We start from the raw sequence: 26,487 nt of genomic DNA, 5'->3' as shown, positions 1-26,487 counted from the left end.
ACAAGGCAAGTCTGTAATGGGTTAAAAATGGCTTTTGCTAACACAAAGGCAAAAGGAGAACTGGGCTCCCCCTGAGGCATACTCAGAGATCCGGAACAGTTTCTCTGATAACAGTTTCTCTGATGTTATGCTCCCGTTAAGCCCACGTATGCAGAGACTTACAATCTCTCGCTGGAGATATGAGCCAGAGGTTGACAGGTGTTAAAAACACATTGTCTTTGGAGCCTAAAGGTCTCTGTCTTGTGGAAGAACAAAGTCATTACTCCATTATGAGGTAAACTAAGTGTGTGCTTGAGGGATTTTATTTCCCTTTCTTCCCCAGGAGTTCTTTGTGATTTTTATTTAGATACCTTGCTCAAGAGTTAACACATGTCTGAGAAAAAAGAAAAAGCAGAGAAAATTGTGCTGATTTGTAGACTTGGTGTCTCCTCATAAGTTAATCTTAGATAGAAAGAGTTAGAGATCATAGATTAAGTGTGTATGTGACCACCAGTGTATATAAGCTGGTCAAGAGTAAAGATCCTTTGCTACACGCCATCCTCCCACGTGGTGTAGTCTGTTTCTTGTTTACCCTTAAAAATTGCAGGAGCGAGCTTGCACCCTTGGCAAAGCTGCTGTTCTCTCGCGTCTCTGGTCACACAACACACAAATGTGTTGACACATGACTTAAGTCAGGGCTCTAAACAGGCTCATCACCCAAATAGTGTTCATTGAACCACTCCTCCCACCACTTATTTCCAATGACTTTTATTTGCACTTATATGCCCATCAGTTAGTCCCAATATATTAGAGAGTACACATAGTGTGTATTTTTCCATTCTTGAGATATTTCACTTAGAATAATGGACTTCATTTCCTCCCAAATTGCTACAAAAGGCTAATTTATCCTTTTAATGGCTGAGTAGTACTCTATAGTATACATATGCCACATTTTGTTAATCTACTCATGAACTGATGGGTTGATTCAACATCTTGGTGATTGTAAATTGTGCTGCAATAAACATTCAAACATACTAGTGCAGTTGACTTTTTGATAAAAAGATGTCTTTTCCTTTGGGTAGATACCCAGTAGTGGAACTGCTGAACCAAATAGTAGGTCCACTTTAAATTCTCTGAGAAATCTCCACACTCTTTTCCATAGGGGTTGTACTAATCTGCAGTCCCACCAGCAGTGTATAAGATGGATTCTTGAATAATGAAGCATCATTTCCCCTTAGTGCTGAGTATCTCTCTCTTTTTTTTGCTTCTCTTTGTGTTTCAGTATACAGAGTGTCTATAATATTCATGTGCAATTTAAAATAGTTGTAAAGGGTTTTTTTTGTTGTTTTTTTTGTTTGTTTGTTTTGTTTTTGTTGTTGTTGTTAGTGTTGAGACAGAGCCTCAAGCTGATGCCCTGGGTACAGTGCTGTAGCATCACAGCTCACAGCAACCTCCAACTCCTGGGCTCAAGTGATTCTCCTGCCTCCACCTCCCAAGTAGCTGGGACTACAGGCACCCACCACAACTCCTGGCTATTTTTTGGTTGCAGCCATCATTGTTGTTTGGCAGGCCCGGGCTGGATTCAAACCCGCCAGTTCAGGTGTGTGTGGCTGGCACCTTAGCCACTTGAGCCACAGGCAATGAGCCTAGTTGTAAAGTTCTAATGGCACATGAACTTTATGGACACCCTGTATATTCCAGAGATAGTGACAAATTAACATGGTGTTCATAGCTACACACAAAGACCAAGGAATATTTGCCATACTAAACAATTCTATCTGTATTTACCATCATGAAAAAGTGTCTGAAAATTATTAAGTAAAAAGGCCCAGAACAGTATGTACATTATGCTCCTATTTGTGGGTTTTTTTAAATCATATACATGGAGACATCTTATGCAGGCATAGGAAATTTCTGGAATTTTCTTTCAAGGGAAGAAGACTGGAGGTCTAGTAATAGGGGCTCTTACTCTTTATTTCATTCCTTCCCAAAGTGTTCCAATATTTGTTTCCTGTTCATAGATTTCTTTTTCAATCTTAAAAAAAAAAAAACCTAGTATTTAATAAAAAAGAAATTCCTTATACACTAAATGAATTTCATTTTCTTTTTTGTTTATCTATATTTTCTTTCTTTTTTTTATTGTTGGGGATTCATTGAGGGTACCAGAAACCAGGTCACTGATTGTATGTATTAGGTAAAGTCCCTCTTACAATTGTGTCTTGTCCCCAAGAGGTGTGTCACACACTGAGACCCCACTCCCCTTCCTCCCTCCCTCTCTCTGCTCTTCCCTTCCCCCACTCCACAACGTGTACTAGGTCATTAATTGTCCTCATATAAAAATTGAATACATAGGATTCATGCTTCTCCACTCTTGTGATGCTTTACTAAGAATAATGTGTTCCACTTCCATCCAGGTAAATATAAAGGATGTAAAGTCTCCATCTTGAATAGTATTCCATGGTATGCATATACCACAGCTTGTTAATCCATTCCTGGGTTGGTGGGCATTTAGGCCTGTTTCCACATTTTGGCAATTGTAAATTGAGCTGCAATAAACATTTATCTATATTTTCCAATTTTTCCATATTAAACATGTATTACTCAGTAAGTTCTTGAATTCATCAAAGTTATAGTCATCCGTTTCCCTCATTAATTAGCCCAACATGCTTCCATGAGATTTTCTCCCTGTCTCTATGGCTGAGAATGTGTTTCTAGTTATGCTGGGAAATGAAGCTACTGCAGGAGGTGGGTGTGATAGAGAGAGAGAGAGAAACAAAAAGACAGAGAGATAAGAAAGAGAGATTTAGGGACAAAGAGGATAATCACAACTACTTCCACACTGTCCCTAGCCAAGCAACCCAGGAAACAGCAGAGATCATGCTTCCTCCTGGGGGATGTCCAGGCAAGTTTCCCAGTAGCACTCCCCTCCCTGAAAATTGTAAGTCCTAGGCCCTGTGGACAGTATGGAGATTGCAACAGGAGCTGAGGCTGTGAAAGAACGCAGTCCAGCAGCTGATATTAAATTAGTACCACCCCTTTAAGCCTCAAAGGCCCATCCACACACAGCCACCACCTACTAACCTTCCCAGCACCTAAGCTTCCCAGTCATTCCAGCATGCTGCCCACTCCCTAGTTTGTACACAAGCTGTTCAAATCTCTGAAACCAAAGAAGGAAGTCTCCTTGGACCAGAGCTTCATACTTCCAACTCCAAATCCCTCAGCATTTTTTTTTTTAATGCCTATTAACTCTATTTCATTTCATCTCATTCTAAAATTCACTATTTCATTCGGGGAAACAGAACTCTTTTGATCTCTGATTGCTTAGCCTTTCATAATTGATAACCTGCCTTGGAAAAAAAGTCACCATTTGCTGTTCGATTGATACACCCCAACCATTAGCTGTTCGATTGATACGCCCCAAGTTTCAATTATGGAAACTCTACTAGTTGACAGAACTTTATTCCAAAGAGGCAAATCCATAAGAGATGAATGACAGGGATAAGGAAGAACAAGAGAAAGACAGAGAAACAGACATGGGGAAACAAGAATCTGACCATCAGACACACAAAAAGGATGAATTCTTCCTCAAACCTTCATTAGCAAATGCATTGCCTAGGAAGGCTCTAAGCACAATCCTGGTTGTTTTCTAAACTCAGGCTTTACAAAATTCTCCTGGCCCTGTAGCACGAAAGACAATGGGAGTCCGGTCAAGAGTGGGGGCTCACGCCTGTAAATCTAACATTCTGGGAGGCCAAAGCAGGTGGATTGCTTGAACTCAGGAGTTTGAAACCAGCCTGAGCAAAAGCAAGACCCCATCTCTACTAAAAATAGAAAAATTGAAGCAAGAGGATCTTTTGAGCCCAAGAGTTTGAGATTGCTGTGAGCTATGATGCCATGGCATTCTATCCACAGTGACAGAGGGGAACTCTTTCTCAAAAAAAGAAAAGAAGAAAAAGTCAGTGCTTCCTTCTCCTGACTGTTCCAAGACCCTTGTGGTATCAGTGACTTTTCCCACGTGCAAAGCCCTCATCTCAAAAGCCTTATCTTCTAGAAAGCCTTCAGAGTGAGTGATAATGAATGGGAGTCACACAGCACTTAAGGATGCTTGAATTATGAAAATTTAAGTGTGGAGCAGATGAGATTAGAGAAAAAGACATGTAGAGAGGTAGTTGGTGGGGTGGAAGAAAACCTGGAGAATAAATTCAAAGGAAATACATTTTACTATCAAGAACTTAGATGTAATCAGGTCTTAAAAGAATGTTTTGTTACTACATCATTTATGTGTGTCTGGTACAATTTCACTATCCAAAAAATACATGTATAGTGTTCAATCACATCAGTTCTGGTGGCAGTGAGATGCTTAAGATATCTGTGCAGAAAGCTCTTTTCTGAAATATTCTATTGCAATGCAAAGAGACCTGAACCCAAGATAATTTCCTAGGCACCAAAAGCCCAGCAAAGAGATTGTCCATACCAAAGCATGTGTACAGAGTCTCAGTACAAAAGACAGGTGGAATTCAACCCCTACAAAACACAACTTTAAGATCACTGCGGCTGCATCAACTTCTTCCCAACTTGCTTTAAAAAGCCTGACACAGGGATTTTTGAGCTATATGCTGCAGTGATTGAAGCTCTCCTCAGAAAATTTGATCAGCAAGCTAAACGCTGAATTCAAAGTCCAAATCCCTTAATCGTCAGTAACGTGTTTTCAAATAATGATACTACCTGGAAGTCATCCAGCACCTTGTATTTTCAAAATACCTCTACCCACTTGGTCTCATTTGATCCTCCCCCAGTGCTGACACACAGGCAGGGCAGGAAAGAGGAAAACACTAGAGGTGAAGCAATGTGCCCAGGCTGTATGTGCACAAAGTGACGCCCCAACTGTCAAGTATGAATGGGTTGGAAACAAAACCCCAACTCTAGAGATCTTTCTGCAAGGGCCGGAGGCCTTGCACATGGACTGAGCCTCAAATTCTAAATGTCATTACTGTGCTGACTTGCTTGAGTATTCCCACTCCTCCCTCTGCCTGGAATGCTCAAATCTGCTTCACATCTTGGCTCAAATGTCACTTCTCCAGAGAGGTCTTTCTTATCTACCCCTGCTATGACATCCCTTCCTTTTTTGTTCTACATTGAACTTAGCACTTTCTGAAATTATTTTCTATATTGGTGACCTGGTTAATCACCTATTTCCCCATGAGAACCAGGAAGACAGAGACCTTGCCCAGTTTGTTCACCTTTGTATCCCAATTGCTCAGAACAGTGCCTGATAAATAGCAGGTGCCCCAAAATATTTTCAAATGACTAAACTGTTTCATAAATACTCATAAACAACCTTATAAAACAAACAAGAAAGTATTGTTATCCATTTTATAGATGAGGAAATAGAAACTCAGAGAGATTAGTGACTTACTCCAATTCAGGTAGAAAATCACAGAGTTAGGAAAAGAACCCAGGATTTGACATCAAGTTCAATGCTACCTCTACTTTATAGCCCTTTTTATATGAAATTTGAGAAATGAGAAATTCTTATTAATGAAAAATTATTTTAGGAGGAGGGATGATGATAGGTGGGATCTCACCTAATGTGCCTAATGTGAGGGTGTTCAGCACGCCCCCTGGGTGAAAGGCTCAACTACAACCTGAATTTTACCTTAGATATTAAAACAATATAAACTAAACATTTGTATCATCATAATAATCTGAAATTTATTTTAAAAAAACGAATTACTTTATATGCCATTCATTCATTTAACAAAAAATTTGAGCATTTATTAAGTCCAAGTAAGTCTATTAAACACTCTGAGAGATATAGACAAGATATACTTCCTACCTGCAAGTAACTTAGCATTTCTAAAGCAGTTAACATAAGCATACAAATATCCATAAGATAAAATACAAAGTTTTAAGTGCCATTATAGATTGAATTATGTCCTCCCCCAAGATTTATACATTGAAATCCCAGCCCCCAGTACCTCATACTATAACCTTATTTAGAAATGTTGACTTTAAAGAGGTAATTAAGGATAAATGAGTCACATAAGTGAATGAAATACAGTCACATGTGCCATATGACTGTATTTGGAGTTGGGCCGTCAAAGAGGTGATTAAATTAAGGTGAGGGTAGGCCCTACGACAATATGACTCTGTGTACTTATAAGAAGAGGGCATCTGCCCACAGAAGACAGGCCACATGAAGACAGTAGGAAGGCAGCTATCCACAAGTCAAGGAGAAAGGCTTCAGAAGATATTAAACCTTTGGATACCTTGATCTTGGACTTCTAGCCTCCAGAACTGTGAAAGAATTAATTTACATTGTTTAAGCAACCCTGTCTGTGGTACTCTGTTACCACGGTCCTAGTAAACTAACACAAGTACCTTAACAAAAAAAGAGAAAAAGTTCAGAGACCAGTGAAAACTTCCAGCTCAGAAGACATAGGAGAAGTTTCTTGGAGAAGATTGTACTTAATCTCTTCTACAAACAGAGATGGAGGGTCAGTGGTGGAAGCCATCTTATAACTGGCTTCAAGGTCAGCTTAAATAGTGGGGTTTTTCTTCTGTTGGTTTGGGGAGCCCTTGAAGGATTTTGCACAAGAAAGTGGGAGGAAGATCAAAACCAAAAATTAGGAATGACGCCCTAGGCCCTCACTATATACACCTGGCCACAGTGGTATACTAGTCTGCTCATGCTTCCTGGAGGGCGGGGGTGGAGGGGGATCACAAACTTCTTGGCTTAAACCAACAGAAATTTATTTTCTCACAGTTCCAGAAACTAGAAGTCCAAAGTCAAGGTGTCAGCAGGGTCACACTCCCTCACAAGCCTCAGGGAAGCTCCTTCCTTGCCTCTTCCAGCTTCAGGGAGCCCCAAGTGTTCCTTGGCTTTCGGCAGCATCACTCCAAGCTCCATCTTCACATGACCAACTTCTCTCTGTGTCTCTGGTGTCTTCACGTGCCATTGTCTTCTCTGTGCCACTTTCCTTATAAGGACACAGTCATGTTGGATTAAGGGTCTAACCTACTCTAATATAATCTTATTGCAACTTAAGTAATGACATCTGCAAATCAGGTCACATTCTGAAATACTGGGGGTTAGGACTTCAACATATCTTTGGGGTGGAACACAATTCAAATCATAACAAGTGTCAGTTCAATTTTACACAAAAATACTGTTTCTGGAACTTTTTCTAGAAATGTTGGGAAAGATAAACCTTATCCCCACAAGGCCTGATCCTGGAGCTGTTAGGACCCACCAGCCCACTATCAGAGAGAGACTGGCAGAAGAAAGCAGAGCCTGGAGAAGGAGAGATGGAACATGTCCTTTTGGCATTATTTCAGCTTCTAGAGCCAACCATCCCCAATGCTGATTCTAGTTACACAAGTCATTACATTCTCTCTGTTCACCAATCCAATCTAATTGGATCATTTAAAACCAACAGAAGGATCCACTGTCTCCAGCAGGGCTGGTGAGCAGAGGCTTACCAGGTGAGGACTGAGAGACCTGCGGGCAGAGTGCGATGCCCTGACTCTAACAGAGCCTGCAAACAGGGACTTGCCAGGCAGTGGACTGAGACTGGCAGGTGGGGACATGGTGCCCTGACTCCAGCTGGTCTGGCAAGCAGAGGCTAGCTAGATGTGGACTGAGACCAGTGTGTGGGGGCATGGCCCTTGGCTCCAACTGGGCCTGTGAGCAGAGAAGCAGACAAGAGTGTGGACTGAGTCTGGTGGGTGGGAGTGTGGGTCCCTGGCTCCAATTATGCTGTTGGAGACCCTTGAATCCTTCTCTAGTGGGCAAGGTTTGCACTGCCAGAGACAATTTGGTTGGAACCCATATCTGGGGCTATCCACTAGGGGACATTCTGAGATTGAACTTCAAAGTTCTGTAGTGGAAAAGAACTGAAGGGTGGCGGTTGGGTGCTCCAGCTGTTTGTATCTCTTCATAGTCAAGATTTAAACCTAATCTTTGTTTTCTTAGGAAATGGTAGAGGTTGGCTGATATCAAAACAGAGCTAGCTTGTGCAGTCTCACCAAGTAGATCCTCAGAGTCTCCAGCTAAAACTCTGAAAGGGGCCTTTGTAAGGTTGTAGGAAATAAGCCACAATTACAAACCCTAGCACTTTGATAAGGGGCTATCACCACTACCTGGGAACCCCAATTCAATCTCACCCTACCAGTTCTAATAACCAAACAGTGGAAAACAAACATGGTGTAGACTCGATAGAAGAACTCTGGCAACATGAATAACCAGAGTAGATCAACTTCCCCACCTCCAAGAAATGACAAAGGAGATACAACTAAAGATGGCATGCATAGACAAATGGCAGCAAAGTCAGAAATTGAATTGAGAATATGGATGGCAAATAAGACAAATAGAATGAAAGAAAAGATAGACACTGAATTCCAAAGAGTAGGCCTAAAGTTGTCTCAAGAAACTAATGAATTCAAAGCCCAAGTCACCAAAGATATGGACATAATGAAAAAAGAGATAGCAGAGCTCAAGAAAATGAAAAAGTTAGTTGAGGAGCTCCAAAATACAGAAGAATTCCTCAGTAATAGAGTTGAGCAGGCTTAATAAAGGATCTCTGAAACTGAAGACAAAGCTTTTGAACATTCCCAAACACTCAAAGAGGTAGACAAATGGAGAACAAAAACTGATTATTCCATGAGAGAGTTGTGGGATCACTCCAAAAGATCAAACATTTGTCTTATAGGAATTCCCAAAGGAGAAGAGGATGGTCATAAAGGTACAGATGCTCTACTCCAAGAGATTTTGGAGGAGAATTTCCCAAGCAATGCAAGAGATACAGAACTTCAGATAGCAGACAGATTCAGAAACCCAGCAAGACTCAATCCAAATAAAGCATCTCCTAGACACATTGTGATTAACTTTGCCAAAGTTAAGACAAAGGAGAAAATTCTGCAAGCAGCCAGACGTAAAAAAAGCATCACCTACAAAGGGAGAAATATCAGAATGACTGCAGACCTCTCAGCCGAAATGTTTCAAGCCAGAATAAGATGGTCATCAACCTTCAGTCTCTTAAAACAAAACAACTTCCATCCCAGGATCCTCTATCCAGCTAAACTGAGTTTCATCTGTGATGGAGAAATCAAATACTTTAATGACATAGACATATTGAAGAAATTTGCCATAACTAACCCAGCTCTCCAGGATATTCTCAGACCCATCCTCCATAATGACCAGTGCAATGCTCTACTTCCAAAGTAAACACACTAGAAATTTTTTAACAAAACCCAACTTCCACATTGGTGAAAGAATTAAAAATGTCCACTGGATATCTGAAAATCATGATGCCCAAAACACAACCAGGCTTATCAATTCTCTCAATTAATGTGAATGGTTTAAATTGTCCTTTAAAGAGGCACAGCCTGGCTGACTGGATACATAAACTCAGACCAGATATCTGCTGTATAAAAGAATCTCACGTTACCTTAAGGTATAAAAATAGGCTCAGGGTGAAGGGATGGACTTGTATAATACAGGCAAATGGAAACCAGAAAAAAGCAGAAGTTGCAATTTTAGTAGAAGATACAATTGGCTTTAAACCAACAAAAATAAAGAAAGATAAGGAAGGTCACTACATTTTGTCAAAGGAAACACCCAACATGAAGAGATTTTGATAATTAACATTTATGCACCCTACCAGAGTGCTCCTCAATTCATAAAGCAGATCCTAATGGATATGAACAACTTGATATCTTCCTGTACTATAATAGTTGGAGATTTTAACACCCCTTTGACAGTTTTGGATAGATCCTCCAAGAAAAAGCTAAACAAAGAAATATTAGACTTAAAACTGACCCTAGAACAAATGGACTTTACCGATCTCTATAGAACATTTCACCCTAATAAAACTGAATATACATTCTTCTCATCAGCCCACAGGTCATCCTCCAAAATAGATCATATCCTAGGACACAAGTCTAACCTCGGCAAATTAAAAAGTGTAGAAATTATTCCTTGTATCTTCTTGGACCACCATGAAATAAAAGTTGAACTCAACAGCAATGGGAATCTTCATACTCAAACAAAGTCATGGAAACTAAATAATATTAGACTGGATGACACCTGGGTCACAGATGAGATTAAGAGGAAATCACCAAATTTTTGGAACAAAATGATAATGAAGACACACGTTATCAAAACCTGTGGGCTACTGCAAAGACAGTCCTAAGAGAAATTTATAGCATTGGAAGCCTTCATCAAGAAAACAGAAAGAGAGGAAGCCAACAACTTAATGGATCATCTCAAGCAACTAGAAAAGGAAGAACATTCCAACCCCAAACACAGCAGAAGAAAAGAAATAACCAAAATTAGGGCAGAATTAAATGAAATTGAAAACAAAAGAATCATTCAGAAGATCAACAAAACAAAACAAAAAGTTGGTTTTTTGAAAAGGTTACCAAAATTGATAAACCTTTGGCCAACCTAACCAGAAATAGAAAAGTAAAATCTCTAATATTGTCTATCAGAAACAATAAAGGAGAAATAACAACAGACACTTCAGAAATTCAAAAAATCCTCAATGATTACTACAAAAATATCTATTCCCAGAAATACAAAAATCTGAAGGAATTGGACCAATACCTGGAAGCATGCCACCTTCCTAGACTCAACCAGAAAGAATTAGAAATCTTGAATAGACCTATATCAACCACTGAAATAGCATCAACAATACAAAATGTGCCAAAAAAGAAAAGTCCAGGACCAGATGGCTTCACATCCGAATTCTATCAAACCTTTCAAGAAGAACTAGTACCTATATTATACAACATTTTCCAAAGCATAGAAAAAAAAGGAATACTTCCCAAAACATTCTACGAAGCAAATATCACCCAGATCCCCAAATCAGGAAAGGATCCAACAAAGAAAGAAAATTATAGACCAATATCATTAATGAATATCGATGCAAAAATATTCAATAAGATCTTAGGAAACAGAATTCAACAGCACATAAAAAATATTATACACCATGATCAAGTTGGTTTTATTCCAGGGTTACAGGGTTGGTTCAGCATATGCAAATCTATAAATATAATACATCACATCAATAAAATTAAAAACAGACCTTTTCCTCATCTGGCCAACCTCGGGGCAGGAGTGGCACTGCTGGATGTGTAAAGTTTGCTGATCTGAGAAGGCCCACTTCTTGTTCAATGGATGATGGCAGTTGAACAGACAACAAAAAAGGATTGGTACAGCATTCTGGGGGCAGACCCATTGGAAAATGTGTCAGAGCTAAAACCGAAGTATCAAAAACTCATATTAATGGACCTAATAAAAAAGGAAAGTAAGGAGCACCCTCCCAGACGTCGGGAAAAGCTGCCCCAGGACCCATGATCGGCACCCTCCTGGACCCAGGTAAGAGTTGTACCGGGACACTCCTGGACCTCTGGAAGAGCTGCGCCCTCACAGATCCCAGTAAGAGCTGTGCAGGAACCCACTACCCTGCCTGCTGGGCCTCCCCACGCCCTGACCAGGAACTCCAGGAGCCGGGCAACCCCACATCCTCCCTCCTGTACCCTCCCTGCCTCCACACCACCCGCTCATCTGGCCAGGGATTCTGGTAGCCATATACCCTCGAGAGCCTTCACTGCCTCTGCGCAGAGCCCTTCCCCTGGCCAGAGACTGCTGGAGCCTTGGGCCCTCTGTGCCAAAGTCACTGGGCACCAGGCACTCCCAGAACTGAGTGCACCACCCTTGCTGGATACGAGGGTGTCACACTCTGGAGCTACTCCCACAACCAGAACTCCCTGGCTGAGGAAGACCCAGAAGAGCTACACAGGGTAACTCCCTACAAAGATCCAGCAACAATAGAGTGATCCCCCCAGTCTAATCTGGCGGAGAGACACCACCCCAACTCTGAGGATGGCCAGAGGCAATGGTGAAAAACAATAATGAGATGAAATCAAAGGAAATACTCTGGCAATATGAATAACCAGAGTAGATCAACTCCCCCAAGGATCAATGGGACAGACACAGCACAAGATCCCATGCACAAACAAATAGCTGAGATGTCAGAAATTGAATTCAGAATCTGGATAGCAAATAAGATCAAATTAGAATTCCAAGCAATAACCCAAAAGATGTCTCAAGAATTCAACGAATTCAAAGACAAAATGACCAAAGATTTTGAAACATTGAGACAAGAAGTTGTAGCCCTCAAAGATCTGAAAAACACAGTAGAATCCCTCAGTAACAGAATGGAGCAAGCAGAAGAAAGGATTTCTGACATTGAAGACAAAGCTTTTGAACACTCCTAAACCCTCAGAGAGGAAGAGAAATGGAGGGCAAAAACAGATCACTCTCTCAGAAGCACAGGGATAATTCAAAGAAAACCAATATTAATCTTATAGGGATCCCCAAAGCTGATGAAGTGGCTTCACAAGGCACAGAGTCTCTTCTCCATAAGATTATGAAGGAGAATGTTCCAGACATGCCAAGAGATTCTGAAATTCAGACAGCAGACAGTTTCAGAATTCCAGCATGACTCAACCCAAACAAGACATCTCCCAGACACATAATAATCAATTTCACTAAAGTTAATATGAAGGAGAAAATTCTGAAAGCAGCCAGATGAAAGAAAACCATCACCTACAAGGGGAAGAATATTAGAATAACTGCAGATCTCTCTGCTGAAACCTTTCAAGCTAGAAGAGGATGGTCATCGACTTTTAATCTCCTGAAACAAAATAACTTTCAACCCAGGATTCTGTACCCAGCTAAACTGAGTTTCATTTATGAGGGAGAAATTAAATACTTTAACGACGTTCACTTGTTGAAGAAATTGGCCACAACTAAACCAGCTCTCCAGGATATTCTCAGACCTATCCTCCATAAAGACTAGCATAATCCTCCACCACAAAAGTAAACCCACCCAGAAAATTTTGATCAAATTCTAACTTCCACAGTCGCAAAAGGATTAAAAATGTCCACTGGACTCTTGAAAGGCTTATCAATATTCTCAATTAATGTGAATGGTTTAAATTGTCCTCTAAAGAGGCACAGGTGGGCTGACTGCATACAAAAACTCAAGCCAGATATCTGCTGCATACAAGAATCTCATCTTACATTAAAAGACAAATATAGACTCAAGGTGAAGGGATGGTCGTCTATACTCCAGGCAAATGGAAAGCAGAAAAAAGCAGGCATTGCAATCGTATTCGCAGATACAATAGGCTTTAAACCAACCAAAATAGGAAAGGATATGGATGGACACTTCATATTTGTTAAAGGTAATACTCAATATGATGAGATTTCAATTATTAACATTTATGGACCTCCCTCCCCGCCTCCGCCTCCGCGTTATCTTTCTCTTGCTGCCTCGCGCTCACTCGCTCGTTAAACTCTCCGCATCACTGCAGCCGAATGCTCCAGGCCCATCCTCGAGGCGTGCAGCACAGGGCGCAGGCACTGGGGCCTGAGGCAGCGGGCAACGCCTGGGGGGCCTGACGGCTGGCCCGCACCATGGTGTGAGTGCCGCTGCCCGTGCACGCTGCACCCGCCCCCCACACGGCCCGGCCGGCCGAGAGCTGCGAGTGGCCGGAGAGCACAGCTGAGCCCGCCACCGCTGACCCCGGCCCCTGAGGAGAGAGTCCCGGCTCGGCTGCCACGCGAGGAGCACTGTCAGCGGCCAGGCCTGTGGCTGAGATACACAGAGCAATAGAGATATTTATTGTTACTATTTGGTTTTTGGTGGCAAAAAAGGAAAATGGCGAATGACTCCCCTGCAAAAAGTCTGGTGGACATCGACCTGTCCTCTTTGAGGGATCCTGCTGGGATTTTTGAGCTGGTGGAAGTGGTTGGAAATAGCACTTATGGACAAGTCTATAAGCCAAACTATCATCACTTCAACACATCAGTCAACAAATGAATTGAACAGGGGGCAGAGCATGATGACGGACAGGACAGACACGTAGCCCACCTCTCCCAAGCCATCAGGTGAGAGGAAAGGCGGTCTGGACCTTCCCTGTGTGTGCATTATTGGAGTGGACAGACAGCTGGAGACGCCCAGCAAACTGGTGGATTGCTATATATGAGGGGTAATTTAAAACCACAGACTCTGTTGTAGAGATTCTTCCCTGCTCGGCCATGCCGGCCAGCAGGCCCCTCCCCTACGGAGGTCAGCAGCTTGTAAATGCTGACAAAATGCAATTGACAAATAATTATTCCTGAACTGAGGGAGGCATCCGAAAGGAGACCTACTCAAAACCACGGGGAGCTGGGCAAACTGTTGGACAATTGAAGGGAAGGGACTCTGCCCGGGAAACAGACATTTTGAACTACCCAAAAAGGCGGGCACCTTTCCCCGTGTTGGAGGGGGCTTGCGGTTCAGGCTGCGCAGCGAACAGGCGGGCGCTGATCCAAAAGGGAAACTCTCAACCATAAAACTCAGAATAACTCCCCCAAACGCTCCAACCATGGGAATGGCTACGGCTACTGAAGCCGCGGACCCGGCTTTAGCTGCTAAAGCCGCGAACATGGCTTCAGCCCCAGTAGCCAGCTACAGCAGCTAAAACTGCAAACCCGCTAATGACCACGCAAACTCAGCACCACTCCCCCTACAGCCTATTGCAGTTGCCAGTTTGCAGGAGAACCTGGGAACAGAGTGGAAAGACTTAAGAAGCATGGACACCTGCACTGAGTGGGAAGGTCGGTTGCAAGTGCTGTCTGGAAAAGAACAGCCAAGGTTACACAATTCTTAGGCGACAAACTTTTACAGAAATTCCAAAATGGCGATCGGCCATGGAAGGTGGTTACCATGGTAACAGTATAAACTGTAAATCAGGTATAAGCCTTGGAACCACTCACAGCGCCACCTGGTGTCCAGAAAGTATATTGCAGGATGAATATATTCCTACGAAAGTTGATCCCTACAGCAGACATATAGATATATATAGGTATATTTCTACACGCAAGAATATTTTTGTAGTTGGTGCCTCTTTTTGTTTTGTTTTGTTGTTGTTTTTTTTTTTTTTTTGGTTTTCGTGGGGGTTTTTTTGTTTGTTTTGTTTTTCTGTTTTTTCCCCAGCATTTTCTTAGAGGAGATTTCGATAATTTTTATTATTACTTTTTATATAGATATATTTTTTATTTCTATGTCTTCTAATTTTAATTTCTTCTTTCTTCTCTTTTAACATTCCTACTAACACCACTTTTTTCTCTCTTTATTTCCTTTCTTTCAATTATTTTACGATTATCACTATTTTTATTGCAGTTGTTCTTATATTGCTGTTGTCGTGGCTGTTACCTGTATGTCTATGTGTTTACGTCTGTCTCTGTATCTATGGGCCCGTGTGCCTGGTAACCTTTGTATCTGTTTATTTGTTCATTTGGTCTCAATGAGCTTGGTGTTACGACCTGCAAATCTGAGCTCCTAGCACTCCCCTCCACTTTCACTCCGTGATCTGGAGACCTGCCCCCCCAGGAGTCCAGACTCTTGGGTGAACTCTCAAGAGGTGTAGACAGGACCTGGACTGCAGCTGGCCAGTGCTGACTCTGTAGCAAAGAAGCAAGAAGACGATGGTCGGCTAAGAGGGAATTACACTGGAGCGGTGGTGCCCCGAGTTGCAGAGCAACAGCCGTCTTTAGCAATAACAAGGCTCACCCCCAGATATCCCATAGCCTCTCCTCCTGTCTTCCTGGGCAACCAGATGAGGCCGAGCATCTTCTCAGATGGCAACCACCATGGAACATACCTGGGACTGAAACACAGGCCCCATGAGTAAAGGGTTTGCCTGAGGCTGCACTGACCTGGGTGGAACACGGGGACTAGAAAACACACCTGATGAGCCGGGAAACTCCCAGGGTGGGGCTGATCCAGAGGACCGCTCTGCTGAGCCTAAGATGCACCTGGCTCTCAGGGGATCACAAGCCTATAGACAAAGGAGGCCAAGAGGCTACAGCCATAAACTGATTGTGCTGTGAATACAAACCCGCAGGACTAAAGACAGGGCCTGAGGCACAGGTTCTGGGAACTCAAATCAGCCTCTCCTCTGCAGAGGAATCTAGCAGAGTCAGAAACAAACTCCCACAGGGTTGTTCTGTTCACCAGTAACATAAACTAAGGGTGGGGCTGGAACTGAGTGAACACCTCCAGCCTCCATCAAGTGCCCGAGGTTGACAGGCCACACCACCCCCTGCTGGATAAAGACAGAGAGTAGTGGCCTAGACGAGCAGACACAGACTACCCTGTGACTTAGGCAGGTGCAAACCCCTAGAGTATCTGCTTACTGCAGACAACTGACTGGGTCACAGCCCTGTGGGGCTAGCAGCGACTGGATGTGACAGAGCTGCAAGGTGGGGAAAGAGGCATCAATTTTCCCAGACTGATCTATTTACTGGGTGGCTCTTCCTGACTCCACACAGCACTGGAGCTGCACTGGAGCCATATTAGAGTAGTCACCACACCCCTGTGATCCAGTTCCCAGGGACCTCTTGAACTCTCCCACCCAAGGTAGCTGCTGACTGAGACAATTGATTTGGACCTTTTCAACTGAGCAACTCACCTGGGGACTATCCAGGTGGTGCCCTGGGTGTGTGGTTGTAAGAAGGTTTGATTTTCCCTTTCCATTTGTTGCCTGTGGTGGGTGGGGTGACTTAATTGCTGGTATTTCTCCACAGCTGAGATTTCAACCCATAGTAACTGTTTCACTAGGGCCAAATAGAAACCAGCTGAAAACAAGACAGAACCACTTAGCCCCTCTACACCAAACAGAGCCCCAGTTTCTCAGGCCACAACACTGTACGGGTCCTCGACAAAACACCAGGGGAGAAATCAAAGGGAGTAAAACAATCACGGGGCAGTATCAGAGGAAAAACTCTGGTAACATGAATAACCAGAATAGATCAACCCCTCCAAGGAAAGATTACGATGTAATTGAAGATCCCATTCACAAACAACTGGCTGAGATGTCAGAAATCGAATTCAGAATTTGTATGGCAAACAAGATTAACAAAATGGAACTAGGAAGTCGTGGAGAAATTCAAAAGCTGTCTCAAGAATTTAACAAATTTAAAGACAAAACCACCAAAGACTTAGACACACTGAAGCAAGAATTTGCAGCCCTCAAAGATATGAAAAATACAGTAGAATTCCTTAGCAACAGAATGGACCAAGCAGAAGAAAGGATTTCTGACATTGAAGATAAAGCCTTTGAACGCTCCCAAAATCTCAAAGAAGAAGAGAAATGGAGAGCAAAAACAGATCATTCTCTCAGACAGCTCTGGGATAACTCGAAGAAGGCAAATATCCGACTCAAAAAAATTCCTGAAACAGATGAAGTGGCCTCACTGGGCACAGAGGCCCTCCTGCATGAAATTATGAAAGAGAATTTTCCAGACATGCCTAGAGAACCTGAAATTCAGATAGCAGATAGCTTCAGAACACCAGCACGACTCAACCCCAATAAGACATCCCCCAGGCATATCATAATTAACTTCACTAAAGTTAATATGAAGGAGAAAATTCTCAAAGCAGCCAGGCGAAAGAAAACTATTACCTTCAAAGGGAAGAACATTAGAATGACTGTAGATCTGTCTGCTGAAACTTTTCAAGCCAGAAGAGGGTGGTCATCAACGTTTAATCTCCTAAAGTAAAATAACTTTCAACCCCGGATCTTCTACCCAGCAAAACTGACTTTCATTTATGATAGAGAAATTAAATACTTTAATGACATTCATATGCTAAAGAAATTTGCCATAATCAAACCAGCTCTTCAGGATATTCTCAGACCTATCCTCCATAATAACCAACCCAATCCTCTACTACAAAGTAAACTCACTCAGAAACTTCTGACCAAACTCCAACTTCCACAATGGCAAAAGGATTAAAAATGCCCACTGGACTTTTGAAAAACTCAATACCCCAAATTTCACCAAACTTATCAATACTCTCCATTAATGTGAATGGCTTAAACTGCTCTCTAAAGAGACACAGGTTAGCTGACTGGATACAAAAACTCAGGCCAGATATTTGTCGTATATAAGAGTCACATCTTAACTTAAAAGACAAATACAGACTCAGTGTGAAAGGATGGTTATCCATATTTCAGGCAAATGATAATCAGAAAAAAGCAGGTTTTGCAATTTTATTTGCAGATACACTAGGCTTTAAACCAACAAAAGTAATGAAGGACAAAAATGGTCACTTCATATTTGTTAAGGGTAATACTCAATATGATGAGATTTCAATTATTAATATCTATGCACCCAACCAGAATGCACCTCAATTTATAAGAGAAACTCTGCCAGACATGAGAAACTTGATTTCCTCCAGCTCCATAATAGTCGGAGATTTTAAAACTCCTTTGGCAGTGATGGATCGATCCTCCAACAAAAAGCTGAGTAAAGAAATTCTAGATTTAAATCTAACCATCTAGCATTTAGATTTAGCAGACATCTACAGAACATTTCATCCCAACAAAACTGAATACACATACTTCTCATCAGCCCACAGAACTTACTCCAAAATCGATCACATCTTAGGTCACAAGTCTAACCTCAGTAAATTTAAAGGAATAGAAATTATTCCATGTATCTTCTCGGACCATCATAGAATAAAATTTGAGATGAGTAAAAACAGGAATCTGCATACTCATACAAAAACATGGAAGTTAAATAACCTTATGCTGAATGATAGCTGGGTCAGAGATGAGATCAAGAAGGAAATCGCCAAATTTTTGGAACAAAACAACAATGAAGACACAAACTATCAGAACCTCTGGGACACCACAAAGGCAGTTCTAAGAGGGAAATTTATAGCACTGCAAGCCTTCCTCAGGAGAATGAAAAGAGAGGAAGTAAGCAACTTAATGGGACATCTCAAGAGACTGGAAATGGAAGAACACTCCAGCCCCAAATCCAGTAGCAGAAAAGAAATAACCAAAATCAGAGCAGAACTAAATGAAATTGAAAACAAAACAATAATAAAACAGATCAATAAATCAAACCGCTGGGTTTTTTTAAAAGGTCAACAAAATAGATAAACCTTTGGCCAAACTAATCAGGAAAAAAAGAGTAAAATCTCTAATCTCATCAATCAGAAATAACAAAGACGAAATAACAACAGACTCTATCAAGTTCGGAAATAACATCATACAAAATCTCCACAAAAACAAAAGCCCGGGACCAGATGGTTTCACGTCTGAATTCTACCAAACCTTTAAAGAGAAATTAGTACCTATATTACTCAACCTGTTCCAAAAGGTAGAAAAAGAAGGAAGACTACCCAACACGTTCTATGAAGCAAACATCACCCTGATCCCCAAACCAGGAAAAGACCCAACAAGAAAAGAAAATTATAGACCAATATCACTAATGAATATTGATGGAAAAATATTCAACAAGAGTCTAACAGAATCCAGCAACATATCAAACAAATCATATATCATGACCAAGTCAGTTTTATCCCAGGGTCACAAGGCTGGTTCAATATACGTAAATCTATAAATGTAATTCAGCACATAAACAAATTAAAAACCAAAGACCATATGATTCTCTCAATTGATGCAGAAAAAGCTTTTGATAACATCCAATATCCCTTCATGATCAGAACACAAGAAAATTGGTATAGAAGGGACATTTCTTAAACTGGCCATCTACAGCAAACCCACAGCCAATATCATATTGAATGGAGTTAAATTGGAATCATTTCCACTCAGATCAGGAACCAGACAAGGCTGCCCATTGTCTCCATTGCTTTTTAACATTGTAATGGAAGTTTTAGCCACCGCAATTAGGGAAGAAAAGGCGATCAAGAGTATCCACATTGGGTCAGAAGAGATCAAACTTTCACTCTTCGCAGATGATATGATTGTATATCGGGAAAACACTAGGGACTCTACTACAAAACTCTTAGAAGTGATCAAGGAATACAGCAGCGTCTCAGGTTACAAAATCAACATTCATAAATCGGTAGCCTTTATATATACCAACAATAGTCAAGTTGAAAAAACAATTAAGGACTCTATCCCATTCACAGTAGTGCCAAAGAAGATGAAATACTTGGGAGTTTATCTAACAAAGGACGTGAAAGATCTATATAAAGAGAACTATGAAACTCTAAGAAAAGAGATAGCTGAGAATGTGAACAAATGGAAAAATATACCATGCTCATGGTTGGGAAGAAACAACATTGTTAAAATGTCCACACTAACCCAAAGCAATATATAATTTCAACGCAATCCCCATTAAAGCTCCACTGTCATACTTTAAAGATCTTGAAAACACAATACATCGTTTTATATGGAATCAGAAAAAACCTCACATAGCCAAGACATTACTCAAAAATAAAAACAAAGCAGGAGGAATCACGCTACCAGACCTCAGACTATACTACAAATCGATAGTGATCAAAAGAGCATGGTACTAGCACAAAAACAAAGAAGTAGATGTCTGGAACAGAATAGAGAACCAATGAATCCAGCTACTTACCGTTATTTAATCTTTGACAAGCCAATTAAAAACATTCAATGGGGAATAGATTCCCTATTTAACAAATGGTGCTGGGTGAACTGGCTGGCAACCTGTAGAAGACTGAAACTGGACCCACACCTTTCGCCATTAACTAAGATAGACTCTCATTGGATTAAAGATTTAAACCTAAGACATGAAACTATAAAAATACTAGAAGAGAGTGCAGGGAAAACCCTTGAAGAAATTGGGTTGGGCGAGTTTTTTATGAGAAGGACCTCCCGGACAACTGAAGCTGCTTCAAAAATACACTACTGGGACTTGATCAAACTAAAAAACTTCTGCACAGCCAAGAACACAATAAGTAAAGCAAGGAAACAGCCCTCAGAATGGGAAAAGATATTTGCAGGTTATGTCTCCAACAAAGGTTTAATAACCAGAATCCACAGAGAACTCAAACACATTAGCAAGAAAAGAACAAAGAATCCCATCACAGGCTGGGCAAGGGACTTGAAGAGAAACTTCTCTGAAGAAGAAAGGTGCACGGCCTTCAGACATATGAAAAAATGCTCATCATCTTTAATCATCAGAGAAATGCAAATCAAAACTACTTTGAGATACCATCTAACTCCAGTGAGACTAGCCTACATCACAAAATCCCAAGACCAGAGATGTTGGCATAGATATGGAGAAAAGGGAACACTTTTGCACTGCTGGTGGGAATGCAAATTAATACATTCCTTTTGGAAAGAGATATGGAGAACACTTAGAGATCTAAAAATAGATCTGCCATTCAATCCTGTAATCCCTCTACTGGGCATAAACCCAGAAGACCAAAAATCACATCATAACAAAGATATTTGTATCAGGATATTTATTGCAGCCCTATTCATAATTGCTAAGTCATGGAAAAAGCCCAAGTGCCCATCGATGCACTAATGGATTAATAAATTGTGGTATATGTACACCATGGAATATTATGCAGCCTTAAAGAAAGATGGAGACTTTACCTCTTTTATGTTTACATGGATGGAGCTGGAACATATTCTTCTTAGTAAAGTGTCTCAAGAATGGAAGAAAAAGTACCCAATGTACTCACCCTTATTATGAAACTAATGTAGGACCTTCACATGAAAGCTATAACCCAGTTACAACCTAAAAATAGGGAGAAGGGGGAAAGGGAGGGGAGGGAGGGGGGAGGGAGGTGGAGGGAGGAGAATTAATGGGATTACACCTGCGGTGCATCTTACAAGGGTATATGTGAATCTTAGTAAATGTGGAATGTAAAGGTCTTAGCAAAATAACTAAGAAAATGCCAGGAAAGCTATGTTAACTAGTGTGATGAAAATGTGTCAAATGGTCTATGAACCAAGTGTATGGTGCCCCCATGATCATACTAATGTACACAGCTATGATTTAATAAAAAATAATAATAATAATATTTATGTACCCAACCAGAACGCACCTCAATTTATAAGAGAAACTCTAACTGACAGGAGCAACTTGATTTCCTCCATTTCCATATTAGTTGGAGATTTTACACCCCTTTAGCAGTGCTGGATAGATTCTCCAGAAAGAAGCTAAGCAAGGAAATTTTAGATTTAAACTTAACCATTCAACATCTGGACTTAATAGACATCTACAGAACATTTAATCCCAACAAAACTGAACACACATTCTTCTCATCAGCTCACAGAACATACTTCAAAATCAACCACATCCTGGCCACAAATCTAAACTCAGAAAATTTTTAAAAAATAGAAATTATCCCTTGCATCTTCTCAGACCATCATGGAATAACAGTTGAACTCAATAACAACAGGAATCTGCATACCCATAGTAGAAGATGGAAGCTAAATAACCTTATGCTGAAGGATAGATGGGTAATAGACGAGATTAAGAAGGAAATCACCAAATTTTGGGGAAAAAACAACAATGAAGACACGAATTATCAGAACCTCTGGGATACTGCAAAGGCAGTCCTAAAAGGCTTTATAGCACTGCAAGCCTTCCTCAAGAAAATGGAAAGAGAGGAAGTTAATATCTTAATGGAACTTCTCAAGCAACTGGAGAAGGAAGAACATTCCAACCCAAAACCCAGCAGAAGAAAAGAAATAACCAAAATCAGAGCAGAATTAAATAAAATCGAAAACAAAGGAATTATACAACAGATCAATAAATCAAAAAGTTGGTTTTTTGAAAAGGTCAATAAAATAGATAAACCTTTGGCCAACCTAACCAGAAAAAAAAAGTAAAATCTCTAATTTCATCAATCAGAAATGGTAAAGATGAAATAACAGACCCCTCAGAAATTCAAAAAATCCTTAATGAATATTACAAGAAACTTTACTCTCAGAAAAATGAAAATCTGAAAGAAATTGACCAATACTTGGAAGTACGCCACCTACCAAGACTTAGCCAGAATGAAGTGGAAATGTTGAACACGCCTATATCAAGTTCTGAAATAGCATCAACTATACAAAATCTCCCTAAAAAGAAAAGCCCAGGACCAGATGGCTTTACGTCAGAATTCTACCAAACCTTTAAAGAAGAACTAGTACCTATATTACTAAACCTCTTCCAAAATATAGAAAAAGAAGGAATACTACCCAACACATTCTATGAAGCAAACATCACCTTGATCCCTAAACCAGGGAAAGACCCAACAAGGAAAGAAAATTATAGACCAATATCACTAATGAATATTGATGCTAAAATACTCAATAAGATCCTAACAAACAGAATCCAACAACACATCAAAAAAATTATACACCATGACCAAGTGGGATTTATCCCAGGCTCTTGAGGCTGGTTCAATATACATAAATCTATAAATAAAGATACAAACTAAAAAATAAAGACCATATGGTTCTCTTAATTGATGCAGAAAAAGCTTTTGATAATATCCAGCATCACTTCATGATCAGAACACTTAAGAAAATTGGTAGAGAAGGGACATTTCTTAAACTAATAGAGGCCATCTACAGCAAACCCACAGCTAATATCGTATTGAATAGAGTTAAATTGAAATCATTTCCACTTAGATCAGGAACCAGGCAAGGTTGCCCATTGCCTCCACTGCTCTTTAACATTGTAATGGAAGTTTTAGCCATTGCAATTAGGGAAGAAAAGCCGATCAAGGGTATCCACATAGGGTCAGAAGAGATCAAACTTTCACCCTTTGCAGATGACATGATCGTATATCTGGAAAACACTAGGGATTCTACTACAAAACTTTTAGAAGTGATCAAGGAATACAGCAATGTCTCAGGCTACAAAATCAATACCCATAAATCTGTAGCCTTTATATATACCAATAATAGCCAAGCCGAAAAAACAATGAAGGACTCTATTCCTTTCACAGTAGTGCCAAAGAAGATGAAATATTTGGGAGTTTATCTAACAAAGGATGTGAAAGATCTCTACAAAGAGAACTATGAAACTTTAAGAAAAGAAATAGCTGACGATGTTAACAAATAGAAAAACATACCATGCTCATGGCTGGGAAGAATCAACATTGTTAAAATGTCTATTACCACCCAAAGCAATATATAATTTTAATGCAATTCCTATCAAAGCTCCATTGTCATATTTTAACAATCTTGAAAAAATGATACTTCATTTTATATGGAATCAGAAAAAAACGGCAAATAGCCAAAACATTACTCAGAAATAAAAACAAAGCAGGAGGAATCATGCTACCAGACTTGAGACTATACTATAAATCGATAGTGATCAAAACAGCATGGTACTGTCACAAAAACAGAGAAGTAGATGTCTGGAACAGAATAGAGAACCAAGAGATTAATCCAGCTACTTACATTATTTGATCTTGGACAAGCCAATTAAAAATATTCAGTGGGGAAAACAGTCCCTATTTAACAAATGGTGCTGGGTGAACTGGCTGGCGATCTGTAAAAGACTGAAACTGGACCCACGCCTTTCACCATTAACTAAGATAGACTCTCACTGGATAAAAGATTTAAACTTAAGACATGAAACTATAAAAATATTTGAAGAAAGTGCAGGGAAAACTCTTGAAGGAATGGGAAAACTCTTAAAGGAAAAATTTATGAGGAGGACTCCCCAGGCAATTGAAGCAGTATCAAAAATACATTATTGGGACCTGATCAAACTAAAAAGCTTCCGCACAGCCAAGAACATAGTAAGTAAAGCAAGCAGACAGCCCTCAGAATGGGAGAAAATATTTCCAGGTTATACCTCCAATAAAGGTTTAATAACCAGAATCCACAGAAAACTCAAACATATTAGCAAGAACAGAACAAGTGATCCCATCTCAGGGTGAGCAAAGGACTTGAAGAGAAACTTCTCTAAAGAAGACAGACGCACGATCTACAAACACATGAAAAAAGCTCATCATCCTTAATCATCAGAGAAATGCAAATCAAAACTACTTTGAGATATCACCTAACCCCAGTAAGAGCAGCCCACACAACAAAATCCCAAAACCAAAGATGTTGGCGTGGATGTGGAGAAAAGGGCACACTTCTACACTGCTGGTGGGAATGCACACTAATACATTCCTTTTGGAAGGATGTTTGGAAAATACTTAGAGATCTAAAAATAGACCTGCCATTTGATCCTATAATTCCTTTACTAGTTTATATAGTAAATCACAATATAACAAAGACATCTGTACCAGAATGTTTATTGCAGCCCAATTCATAATTGATAAGTCATGGAAAAAGCCCAAGTGCCCATCGACCCACGAATGGACTAGCAAATTGTGGTACATGTATACCATGGAATATTATGCAGCCTTAAAGATGCTCTTTCATGCTTACACGGATGGAGCTGGAACATATTCTTCTTAGCAAAGTATCTCAAGAAGGGAAGAAAAAGTATCCAATGTACTCAGCGCTACTATGAAGCTAATTTTTAGCTTCCATATGAAGGCTATAACCCAACTATAGCACAAGAATATGGGGAAAGGGCCAAGGAAGGGGAAGGGAGGGGGAAGTCAAGGTGGAGGGAGAGTAATGGAAGGGGCCACACCTACGGTGCATCTTAGAATGGGTACAGGCGAAACCTACCAAATGCAGAATACAAATGTCTACATACAATAACTAAGAAAATGCCATGAAGGCTACGTTGAACAGTTTGATGAAAATATTTCAGATTGTACATGAAACCAGCACCTTGTACCCCTTGATTGCACATATGTACACAGCTATGATTTAACAATAAAAGAATAAAAAATAAATAGTAAAGTAAGACTTACATGTATAAAAGGGACTGATAACCATTTTTGACAATGATTCAAGAAATACAATGAACTCTGCAACTGCACATGCTTAGAGAAACTATTAAAATTTCTAAAACAGAAAAAATAAAAAATAAATAAATTAAATTAAAAACAAAGACCATGTGATTCTCAATTTACACAGAAAAAGCCTTTGATAATATCCAGCATCCTTTTATGATCAGAATTCTTAAGAAAATAGGCATAGAAGGGACATTTCTCAAACTAATAGAGGCCATCTATAGCAAACCCAAAGCCAATATCATATTGAATGGTGTAAAATTAAAAACATTTCCACTCAGATCAGGGACAAGGCAAGGATGCCCACTGTCTCCACTGCTATTCAATACAGTAATGGAAGTCTTAACCATAGCAATCAGGCAGAAAAGGCAATCAAGGGTATCCAAATAAGGTGAGAAGAGATCAAACTCTCACTCTTCGCTGATGATATGATCCTATACCTGGAAAATCCCAGGGACTCAACTTCAAAACTCTTAGAAGTGATCAAGGAATATAGCAGCATCTCAGGATACAAAATTAATACTTACAAGTCAGTAGCTTTTATTTATACCAACAATAGTCAAGCTGAAAAAACAATCAAGGACTCTATTCCTTTTCAATTGTGCCAAAGAAAATGAAATATCTGGGAATCTACCTAACAAAGGACATGAAAGATCTCTATAAGAAGAGCTATGAAACTCTGAGAAAAAAAATAGCTGAAGATGTTAACAAATGGAAAAACATACCATGCTCATGGCTGGAAAGAATCAAAATTGTTAAAATGTCCATGCTACCCAAAGCAATTTATAGATTT

This window comes from Nycticebus coucang, chromosome 17, assembly GCF_027406575.1.
Source record: "Nycticebus coucang isolate mNycCou1 chromosome 17, mNycCou1.pri, whole genome shotgun sequence".
NCBI classification, from domain to species: Eukaryota; Metazoa; Chordata; class Mammalia; order Primates; family Lorisidae; genus Nycticebus; species Nycticebus coucang.
The sequence above is the reverse complement of the archived record's forward strand: the minus strand, read 5'-3'. Positions refer to the sequence as shown.